Raw genomic sequence first — 9,471 nt, 5'->3', positions numbered from 1 at the left:
ATATCCCTACTATGGGTTGATGTCTCAAGTACCTTTAAATGAGACATCAACCCATAGTAGGGATATAGAATTTCCAATATCAATTATAAATTCATAATATGGAAATAGTGTAATGATAGTATAAATCAAGGCTTAACAAATTAAATCATCATACTCTCATAATCAAATACTTTTTGGACATAATTTCATCTCAACATCATACACATATCGGATGACATAATCTCATAGCTCATGGATAGTAATATAAGATATAAAACTATATTTCCAATTCATGGTAAAACATGAAAAATCTCATGTCAATGTAATTCAACAAAAATACCGGGCACAAGATCGAAAGAGTAATCTTGTTCAAAGCCCCACATACCTCAAAATAGAAGATGAATATGAACTTCCAACTCTGAAACATTATTCACGAAAATAAAGGGTTATTCTCGAAGCCCTTAACATGATCAACTCGAATCCCAAATCAATTTGAAATTTCTATGGTTCAATCAGGAGACATAGAAGGATGAAATTTGGAGTAGTAGGGTTAGGGTTTGAGCCTTAGGAAATTTTAGAGAAAAATGAGCTATTGAATGCTCTTAATGGACTTAAATCCATGGTTTACCTGGATGGATTGGAGTGGGAATGATCAAAATACCCTTAAAAATCAAATAATGTCAAAACTATCTTTTGGTGGACTGTTTTGATAGGCTAAAGTAGATCGATCATAACTTTTTACTTCGATGGCCAAATTGGATGAAACCAATTTCATTGGAAAGAGGACTTTCAAAGCTTTCTGTTGATATATAGTAGATCACCCAGATCATTATGTACAAGGAGTTATGATCATTTAAAATTGACCCTAAAATTTGTCTGGCCTCAGTATTTTTTTCCTGCACATTTACTGTTCACCACTATTCACGGTTAGATAGGAATGATCATAACTGATCGCTCGAGTGTCCGTTTTGTATGATCCACATATCGTTGGAAATCATATTCAATGATCTACGCGATGACGGGTCGTATATCCATAAATTCCACAAAGAAAAATTATTAAACACGATAAAGAACAGAATTCAACACATTTTCGTCTGAGATCTTAACAGAAAATTTTTTTTGGGCATCACAGTTACTCTCTCTTCTCGTACCTTTTGACATTCCATGTATGAGAGTCTTTCCATATATCTATATCTATATCTATACTTTTTAATATATCTATATCTATATCTATATCTATATGTATGTATGTATATATATATATATATATATATATATATATATATATATATATTAAAAGTGTGAAGAATCTTAGAAATGTTGTTTGAACTTTTTACCCTTCACGAAAAGTTTTTGCTTTAGATAAAATCGTCTTTCCACTATTTTTTCTAATATTTAAGAATTAAAAATTAATTAAATATATTTATGGTAAAATCTTTCCTTATTATAAGTCATCAGAATTCAATATTTTTCCTAATTTAAGAATTGAAAATTAATTAAATATATTTATGATATAACTTTTCCTTACTATAAGTCATAAAAATTAATGGCAACCGATATTTTTTCCATTAGTTTAAGAATTCTAAATTAACTAAACTTGATTTTAAGAAGATTTGAAAAATATAAAAATAAATATAAAACTATTAGAATAAGAAAAATTTAAGAAGTAGCAGAGTTTTAAAAGTTTTAAGTATGTAATAAAAATGTAATCAATAATTTTGTAAAGATTTAATTTTAAAAATAAGAAAATATTTTAAATATAAAAACAATAATCATAACACAAATATGGTTCAAATTGATGTATCTCTCTTAGCATGTGGCAACAAGAAAAAAGGTACACAAACGCAAAAGCGATGATCCATCAACCACTTAGAACTGGTAAACATATATGTTTATGTTTAAATTATTATATTAAAGTGTGAAAGATTTTTGAAAAGTGATTTGAACTTTTACCCTTTATTAAAAATCTCTACAATAGACAAAATCATTTAATTTTAAATAATCAAACGTTACACGTGCGAGGCACGTACGGTTAAACTAGTATATTAAAAGTGTGAAGACCCTTAGAAAAGTGATTTGAACCTTTTACCCTTCACTAAAAGTCTCTGCAGTAGACAAAATTATCTTTTTTGCTTATTTTTTCTAATTATTATATCATTATATTTATAATATTTAAAACAAATCCTACAATATATGGTAAGAAAAAATATATGGAGAACTAATATTGATAGATTTTTTTTCTCCTTGTGTACTTAAAAAAGGAGTCCTAAAATATAGTAGGGAAAACATGCATAATAAAACACACGATTGTACACCAAAAACAAAAAATAATAGTTTATATAAAAGGAAAAACAAAGACCTAAACCTAATAAAAACTTGAATGTTGGCCAAAAAAACAAAAAAGGAAGAAAAGCTTAAACATGCGTGACGTGAAAAAATCATGAGTTGTTTAAACTTAAAAAGTATTTTGTTTAGCTTTTGAATCACTTTAACCTTAGGATTCTTTAATTAACTAATTAATTAATGATAGTTATCTTCTTTTTTTAATTTATGTTTAGATGTTTTTCTCCAAAACTACCATATGTAGAGAAAAAATAGGTTTAGATATAGAATTGTTTTATTAATGTACACAAATTTTCATGTGAGTTGAAGTAAGTTTTTAAATTTTAGTATGTTTTTAAAATTTATAATAAATAAATTATCTTGTATTTTGATAAATAGTTGCTCATTGAAGGTCTTTTTTTTTGTGAAATCTCGATATATGATGTGAGGTGAGTTTCTAATGTTTTAGCATGTTCTTGATATTTACAGCTTTCACAGTAAATGCAATTAAAGAGATAAATTTATTTGTGATTTGAGGTAAGTTTTCTAAAATTTTGCTATGTTCTTAAAATTTATAAAATAAATTATCATGTATTCTTGATAAACAACTGCTCATTAAGAAGCACTTTTTTTGTGAATTTTTTATGTATCTTATAATTGAAGAGATAAATTGTTTGTGATTTGAGGTAAGTTTTCTAAAATTTTAATATGTTCTTGATGTTTAAAATCTTGATAGTATCTATAATTAAATAGATAAATCTGATTGTCATTAATTTGTTGTAAATTTTCTAGAATTTTAGTATGTTCTTGAAGCTTACAATAAATAAATTATAATGTATTTTTGATTAAAAAAAAATTGCTAATTGAGAAGTTTTTTTGTGTGTGTGAAATATTGATATCATGGTCCATTGAAGAGATAACTTTGCTTGTGTTTTGATGTAAGTTTTCTTAGATTTTAGTATATTTTTTGTATTTATAAGAATAAACTATCTTGTATTTGATAAACAATTGCTAATTAAAAAGTTTTCTTCTATGATTTTAGTATGTTTTGGAAGTTGAAAATAATAAGTTATCATGTATTCTTGATAGATAATTATTAATTGAGAATTTTTTTTTAGTTATGATTTTTATTTTTAATTACATAAATAATTAATAATTTAACATTGGCTTATTTATAATTTTATAATTTTTCTCAGATTCTTTGAATCGTTACATTCCATCATGAGAAATTGGTTCGTCATTCTAATTTTATAGGAATTCTCTTCTAAAAATTAATTATATGTAATTGTTTCAATTGTGGATAAATGATGAGATATGGTATATCATTCTTATTTTAAATAATAGGTCCTAATGATTGTCTTTTTTTGTTACATGTTATATCATTTAAACGATATAAAATTTAATATATCATCGATTGTTGATTTTTAACAAATTTTTTTGTTAATTTTATCCTTCAATAAAAGTTTCTACAATCACAAAATAGTCATATATTTTTTTCTAAAATATTTATCATTTAATTATTATCTTTAGATTTAAGACTTAAAAGTTAATTAAAATTCTTATTTGATATAAGTAAGAAATCATAATTTTAATACTCCTAAATTAATAATAATTTTAACTTAAATAAAAGATTTCTATAATTGCACCAAAAAAAAAAGGAAAAAAAAAGAATAAATGTGTTAATAGGAGTCAAACTGTCATGGTAAAATATAAACAATAGGATAACAAGTAGTTTTGGTGTAGCTTAAATTGCCTCAATTTAAAAAAAAAAAAAATGAAAAAGAATCATAGCTAAAAAAATAAAATAATGGGACAAGTACTCTTAATTAGTGTAGGAATTGTCGTAGGGGTTTTAAAAAAAATAAGAAGAAAACGTTTAATATTGGCATAGAAATAAGTATGATACTAGGATTTAATTTTTTGATTAAGTGATTTATTTTCCAAGGGTTTAGACCTAAAGATAAAGAGAACAATACTAAAATCACTTGTTTTGCATGTATTCCTACTTTATTTGAAAGAATAGAATAATTAATACTCTCTCTAATTTTATACAACGAACATGACATATTTGAATTTTATACAATACATTAATTTATTTTAGCATCATTGCTATTTTTAATTATTTTATTTTTTATACATAATTTTATTTATTGATGCAAGTTACACATGTCCTTTCTACTTCATCAGAGGTAGAGGTATGGACTGCGTACATCTTACCCCTCCAGACCCCACTAGGTAGGAATACACTGGGTTTGTTGTTATTGTTGTTGTTGTTGTTGTTGATGCAAGTTACACATGTAAAGCATGTAAACTAAACTAGTATTTTAGAATTATGCGTTTTTAAAAAAGAGTTGAGCAAATATTGGGTTGCTATTTTCTTCTAATATTATATTTTTGTCACAGATTTATGCTTCAAAATTTTTGTCAGTCTTACAAGCAATTTTATTTAGTGAAATTTCATAAGTGATTTTCACAAAGGAGATTCACAAGTAAATATAAAAACAAATCGAAGAAGATTCAACATATATTATATATTCTAAAAAAATTAATTTAAACTATGTATATATAATATAATTTTTCATCAAAGAGGGTTCAGATGAACCTCTAGCCTAAGAGTAGCTCCCTAGATAGATAGATATATAGATAGAGAGAGAAAGTGAGTGGCAATCCCTATGAGCTCCATTTATATTTATCTTTTTCTCCTTCTTTGGCCTTTCGAAATGTTATAATCGATTGAAAATATTTTTTCTTCCTTACAAAAGAAATCAAAACATGGTTGCAACTGACATAATGAGTGGGCTCGGACAATGTCCTTTCTCCATTAGCTTATCAAAGTTTTATTTCTTGGTGAAGAAGTGATTTACTTTTTCTAATTTAATTTTATAATTTACAGAATGTCAATTGGTTAACAAAAAAAAAAAAAAAAGTGTGAGCACAACATCATGCTATCTGAGTCGAAGAACAATACTAATTTTGAAGAGCGCATCATTTAGCATTTGAAAAGGCTTAATATACGGGTGAAACAAGAACTCAAATATTATAAGTCATCATTATCCACATTTTTTTAATGTTTTCGACTCATTTTAATATACTCCTAGTTTTTTCTCCTTATCCAACCAAATCGAGTTCTAATTTTATTACAACCATACTTTCTATGGAAGCTAAATTTTATCAAACATAAATTTGGTTGTCGACAATTTTTTGTTAATATATTTATCCATATTGACAGATGAATAGAAACTAAAACAATTAGTAATATCCCTTATATTCCCTTCGTTTCGTATTAATTGGTCTCTATGAACTTGATACATTCATTAAGAAATTAATAAATAGAAATGCATTTTACATATTTATTCTTGTATGTCTTTTAAAGTGCAATAATCAATACAATAATTAAACATTGAAATTTGATACATATTATTCTATCTCATGCATTACGTCTAGAATATTGAGTATTTATAATTGAAACTAGTAGTAATCATTTAATTTTGATTTTGAGAATTGAGATCATTTATGCACCATTCAATAATTTTGAAAACTATGTATGTATTTACTATTCCTATCAAGGATAAAATGGAAAACATATGTATAAAATACTCTTGATTTTAGAACTTAAACAATTAAATTAAAACAAATATTTTTAAAAGAAGGTCAATTAATCCGAAACGCGGATGAAATAATTTATAGGGACTACAAATGTATAAAAATGTCATATATATATCACGCGAAGCGCGAACAAATTCACTGGTATCAAAGGCGGACCCACATGGATCCCGAGGGGTGCACGTGCACCCAGTAACTTTTTTAGATAAACTGTATATATATGTACAGATACTGTGACAAAGTGTTATATATTAAATTGTGCACCCATAATATCAAAGTTTAGTTGGGTGCACTGGTTTAGAAGGCAAATGTAAGGTCTAGTTCTCGTGGTGTTTTGGGTTCGATTCCTGCCAATGGTCTTTTTTTGTTTGCCTTTAATTGTCATTTAATTGTGTGTCCTTGCCATAAATGAGAAACATAGAGAAGGTGATTTGGCACCCCTCTATGATCTCCATAGGCATTTATCTTTTTTCGCCCTTTTTGACATTTTTCCCTTCATTCTTTTCTTTTATTAATTTGTTTAATAAATAAAAAGATCTATTATATTCATTATATCTAATTACATTTCATGAGTTACAAAAAAGTTCATCCATTTGCATTCTCTATTAAATATTCTCTTTAAGTAACATGCAATTTTTATGACTTGAACAACCTTTATATATGTACAGTGATTTATTTGGAGGACAATAATGAATTTTGTAGTCTTGGTTCGACGCTAAAGAAGAAAATCGAGGTTGTAAGTTTTTAGTATATGTGTTTTTGGGCATTAGACATCTTCTTCTTTTTTTTTTCTGTTTTTGAGCTTAAATTGATTTGAAATTATTTGAGTTGTACTTGATATTTTAGATATATAATCATTTGCTAATCTTAACAATCTGTTTTGTGTCTTTTCATATATTTGTGATGGTATGATCATTTTTTTCTTTTCATGTATTAACAAGTACAGTGATTTATTCAGAGGACAATATTGAATTTTGTGGCCATGATTGGACGCAAAAGTAGAAAATTGAGGTTGTAAATTTTTAGTATGTGTGTTTTTGGGCATTAGGCATCTTTCTTTTTCAGTTTCTTGAGCTTAAATTGATTTAAAATTATTTGAGTTGTACTTGATATTTTATATTTACAATCATTTGCTAATCTTAATAATTTTTTTTGTGTCTTTTCATATATTTGTGATGGTATGGTCATTTCTTTCTTTTCATGTATTAAGAACTTTACATATTTTAATGTATAAAATAGGAACAACTGATAAGAAGTTGTCATTCTTATTGTTGAGTACTAATGTTGTTAGCTTTATGCCATGAAAAATGCTGATGTGTAGTATCATGTCAGGCCTAAAGCAATATATCATGTGGCTCCAACGATAAAATAAATTAATGATAACAAATAGATTGAGTAAGTGGGGAGTGCAAGTAGAGAAAGGATGTTTCTTATGCAAAATACAGGATGAAGACAAAAACTACCTGTTTATTCATTGTAGTTTTGCCAGAATGCTATGAAATACGCTACTATATAATTGCAACTTTTAACTATACGGGCTTAGCCTACTCTTATGGGAACAAGTCCTAACATTAAAGATGATCAACAACACTAAAGGAAGGTCAAAGCAAGTCAAAATCTTTAGAATATTTTATGTTATATATACATATGTCATCCTCTTTCCCTAAGCCTCCAGCAGTATAGATTTTCTTAGTATTTATTTGATAATAGCATAGGAGTTATTAGAAATCAAAAGGTCTGAAGGTGTTTTTCTTTATGCTTTACATTATATTTATATTGAAATTTATCATGAGTAGCAATATACAAAATCATGGAAGGACCAATTTAATTATTGAACCTCAATTTGGTGTAAAGAATTATAGAATTTCACTTTCTCGGATAGTAAATATTTTTCACCTTCAATTTTAAGGCTGCGGGTTCAAATCCACCATGGAAGCAAAAATGTGAGAGATCTTAGAAAAAAATAAAAAGAAATTTATTTTACTTTTACTTTTGCTATCTAAGTTAACCACTTAAATACTACTCCATCTTAGTGTTACTTCAGTCATAGCTTTTAGACTAACACTAATTTTTCTTTCTTATTATTTTTCATGTGGTAGTTTAGGCTATCGAAAAATTGTACATTAAGATCAAATGTCAAAGCTAGCTTTTATGAAAAGTGATGCAACACATTTTTCGGCTAAGAAAAGCTAGCCTTAATTTATATTTTATGTGTAAAAAATTGTCAAAAGCCACTCTTTTAACTCTCTTTATTATGTTAAACGTGTTATGTTTATAACTTTTTTTTATCTCTCTTACTTATTGTTGAATTTTTAACAGTCCATTTAATTATAATTTTAGTAGATATATACAGATTGGAGTCATGTCTAACACTTTCATCATAAGGATGAAACCTTGAAAAAGAGAAAAATAGTTTCGAGACTTTTCTTTTTTTTTTTTTAAACTACTCATTTTAACTAATCTCAACATTTTTGGTATCTATTTTATGATTACATAAATGTGTAAAATTATATCAACTGAAGAGAGAGAGAATCGATGACACAACGTCTATGGACGGATATTTTTACATATTCACATTTGAATATTTTTAATGTAAGAATAATTTTCTAAATAATTTGTAGAAATTGAGGTTAAAATCAATTTATTTCATTCATCTTTACTCTTAAATATTAAAATTATACGTTACAACAACTCCAAAAGTCACGTTGTTAATTTGATACATGTTGTCTCTTTTTTAATTCTTTTTGATGCAAAATTCTTTTTTCTTACTCTAGCTAGCTATAACTTTAACTACTATCAATTATTTAAAATTAATACACTTAATAATGTTGATGCCATTTAAATTTCTTAATGCACATTACTCATCTTTTCCAACTACTCAATGTTCATTACCTTATTTAGTACCTATAATTATTATACAAATTTAATTACTTCAAATAATAACATATTATCAATGCAGATCCAATATGCTATCAAAGAAAGATGCTTGAGACAGAGGAGTTATAATTCAAAATGCAATAGAGTGTGGTGTGACACCTCTCCATGACCATCATTTTTATTTTCTTTTTCTTCCTTTTTAGTATTTTCCTTTTCTATTCTATTCATGTTCTGTCTTTTAAAAAAAGATCTAAAAGTTGCCACTAATTTGAACAAAAATGCCATCCTCATTTTATTTTCAAGCACAAATTCTTTTTTCCTTTTTTAACTAAATAAATCATTTCACATAAAATTTTTGAAAAGTGCTTTTTTAAACAGTTTGGATGTACTTAAATACATTATAAAGAGTTACTTTAATAATGTAATTTTTTTGACAATCTTTCATATATCAAAGGAGAAGAAAATTTTCATTTTAAGAAATCTTAATTTGTTTTATTGGCTCCACAAAATATACAAACTGAATTTTTTTGAAAGTGAATCAAAATGATAAAATAAATACCTGCTAACTGATCTATAGTTCTCGCGAAAAGCATTTTTTTTCATATCTAACACACTCTTGAATCGTGATACCTCTTTTAAGTCCATAAAAAAATATGTGTTCGTCTTTTTTCTGTTGTCATTCAGTTCTCA

Source organism: Capsicum annuum, chromosome 1, assembly GCF_002878395.1.
Source record: "Capsicum annuum cultivar UCD-10X-F1 chromosome 1, UCD10Xv1.1, whole genome shotgun sequence".
Lineage (NCBI taxonomy): Eukaryota > Viridiplantae > Streptophyta > Magnoliopsida > Solanales > Solanaceae > Capsicum > Capsicum annuum.
The sequence above is the reverse complement of the archived record's forward strand: the minus strand, read 5'-3'. Positions refer to the sequence as shown.